Source organism: Mustela nivalis (assembly GCF_964662115.1).
Source record: "Mustela nivalis genome assembly, chromosome: 14".
Classification (NCBI taxonomy): Eukaryota; Metazoa; Chordata; class Mammalia; order Carnivora; family Mustelidae; genus Mustela; species Mustela nivalis.
The window spans coordinates 91811080-91814252 of record NC_139033.1 but is presented as its reverse complement, the minus strand read 5'-3'; positions in this window follow the sequence as shown (position 1 = coordinate 91814252).

Sequence of the window (3173 nt, the reverse complement as noted above, 5' to 3'; positions counted from 1 at the left end):
CTTCCAGAAAAATTGAGCCTCTCCCCCTCCACCCTGCACCCCCACCCAGGCCTTTTTCTGGACTATGTGAAAAGGGAAGGGAAGGTCATTATCCAGAGAGCTGCCAGCGCTCTTGTTCACAAGGCCAACCAGATCAGGTCACATCCCTGCTTAATGCCTTCTCTCTCTCTCTCTCTCTCTCTCTCTTTTTTTTTTTTAAATATTATTTATTTATTTATTTGACAGGCAGAGATTACAAGTAAGCAGAGAGGCAGGCAGAGAGAGAGAGAGAGAAGAGGAAGCAGGCTCCCTGCTGAGCAGAGAGCCCAATGCAGGGCTTGATCCCAGGACCCTGGGATCATGACCTGAGCTGAAGGCAGAGGCTTTAACCCACTGAGCCACCCAGGCGCCCCCTACTTAATACCTTCTGTGGCTCTCCACTGCTATCAGGACACAGACCCAGCTCTTTGGTGTGGGTTCCATGGCCCTGCAGGGTAGGACTTCTGCCCTGTCTCAGGCTGTCTCAGGCTTCACCTCACACCTCATCCCCCTGCTCTCTCCATACATGCTCCTTCTACTCAGGGATTTTGCCCAAGCTGCACCTTCTGCTGGGAAGCTTTCTCCCCTCCTCTTTCCACTTATCTTTAGTTCTTAGCTAAAATGCCACCACCTCTGAGAGGCCCTCCTGGATCCACACCTACTTGTCAGACATCTATGTCCTCCCAGCACATCGCACGATCTTTTTTATTTTTCCCCCTCACCCACATCGCACGATTTTAACTAAGTGGTCAATTAACTGCCTATGGAGTACCAGTGTTAGAATGCTATTCTGTGAAGGTAAGGGGTATCCTTCCAGCTCCCACTGCCATCCCAGTGCCTTGCACACAGTAGGCCCCAAGAAATACTTGCTAAATAAACAACTGATCTAAGTGGAGGAATCTGAGAATGAATTGGGGGGGCATATAATTTTTAAAATCTGTGACCTGACTTGGCTCCTTGGAGGGACTCCTCTTCAATAATGATCACTTTAGCTTTGGGGTTCCTGGTGGCTGGATTAGGAGTCCCTCCAGGAGATTGAGGTTGGCTCTCAGAGGGGTCAGGTTTGGTGACGCCAACAGACTCTATGAAGGTCGGAAGGCTGGCGTGGCAGGGGGTGACATTGGCAGGAAGGAGAGCTTCAGGGCTGGAGCCGTTCCAATCCCCAATTAAGTCTTAAATGCTTCAGCATTGGCTCGGAGAATGTGATTCTCTGAAGGAGCGCATTTTAGACTTGGGTATGGCCAGAATTCCAGGACTTTTTGTGGTCTGCCAGATTCCACTCTTGGCTCTTTCTGGAAATAACTTTGGGCAGCAGGGGCCCCAGGAGTGTGTGTGGGTATCAGCAAGTCTAGGCACAGAGGTGATCAGGCCTGACCCCACCAATGTGGACTTCACTCATTCAGGTCCTGTGGAGCCCTACCTGGGAGCTTTCTCATCCCATTTAATCCCACAAGAATTTCTACCATAGCTTATCACCCTCAGTTACAGAGGAGAACCTGAGATTCACAGAGGGGAAATTGCTTGGGCTAAGATCATATGGGTAATGACAGAAGTGAGATTCAAACTGAGATTTACATCAACGTACGTCCATCCTCTTTACTGTCAACTCTGCCGTTCCCTGAAATGGCTCTAGGCCAATAAGGTCAGCTGGGTGGTTTTCGGTTTTGAAACACATGCTCTCCCTAACACTTCACACAGACCTGGATAGTCACACATACACACACAGAAAATTCTGCTGAGTGCCATGCAAATGAGAGGCAAAGTCCTCTATTTTATGATCAAGGATATAGTTTAAAATTCAGACATTTCTGGGAGAGCTGACCTTCCAGCAAATTCACACTAAGGTGGGTGAAGGAGAGCATTCTAGGCAAAGGAACCAGGAGGAAAAAAAATTCACAGTTAGAATTGGATTGGCCAGTGTGACCCAGGCTTGGGAGTGGACTTGGAGTAGCAAGAACTGAGTTGGAAAGAATATTTTTCATGGGACTTCACAGCGTAGCACACCATTGAACATGTACTATGTTATCTTATTTGACCAAGCAGCCCCATCATTTAGAGTTCAAGGACGTCATTTAGAAGACAGGAGTCAGGGGAGACAGCCCTGACTGTCCTGGGCTCAGATCACCTGGGTTCAAGTCCTATTAATTTAATCATTGTACTTGCTTTGCCAGTGACTTGACATATTTCTTATGTTTGAAATGAGGCCAACCATCTTCATCATGGGCGTTTGGGGAAGACTTAATGAGATAGTCACACAAAGCGTTCAAGGTGATAGTTGGCACACAGTAAGTACTTAATTGTTACCTGCTATTATTATTTTATACAGCTTGAGTGGCCTCCTTGAGTGGAAGAGCATTTCAGTGTGGCTATCTACCTCCTGAGATTGATTCTGAGTCTGCAGATGAGTGATTTCTTTTTAGTGATGCCACATGGATGGTGCTTAGTAAAATATTTGTTGAATGAATGGACACATGAATGAGTGTGGCATGAATGCGGCAGAAATAGAAGGTAGAGTATAGAAGTGTGGGCAGAGGAGTTTGAAGATAATTTGGCAAGCCATAGGGAGTTATTGAACGTTCTTGAGCAGGGGCAGGGAAGTGTCAGATGGATTGAAGGAAGGGCAGATTGAAAGCAAGATGAACAATTGGCAAGCTGTGGGCTTCTTCTGGATGAGGAGTAAGACATATTTGTTCTGAACGTTCCAAGGAGAAGGGAAGGAGGACTTTCCCTTTGTACTAACCACTGCCTTGGAGACCTGCAAATCAGCCTGGAGGACTTCCCTCTATCCTGGCACGCATCTAGAGCATCTCTATGTGTGATGTGCTGGTCCACCCACTGGAGCCATTTTCATGCAGGTGTCCCAGATGCTAGCCTATACCACGTTAGGGCCCCTCTTATTCACCTGTGTGGTATCTCCAGCTGGAAGAGTCTTATTCCAAAAGCCTCTCTGATGTGGTTAACTCCTGTCTTTTGAAATCTTCCACTGGCTTCACACTACCCCTATGATAGCTATCCCCACACTATCCCCTCTGTGGATCCCAGGCCCAGCCTAATCTCATCTTGCTGACCTCTCAGACATGCCTCTCTCCTTCCTCCTCCTCTCTCTTGGGGCTGCCCCCCGGGCTCAGCTGATCTGTCTCTTCCCTAATCTGGGT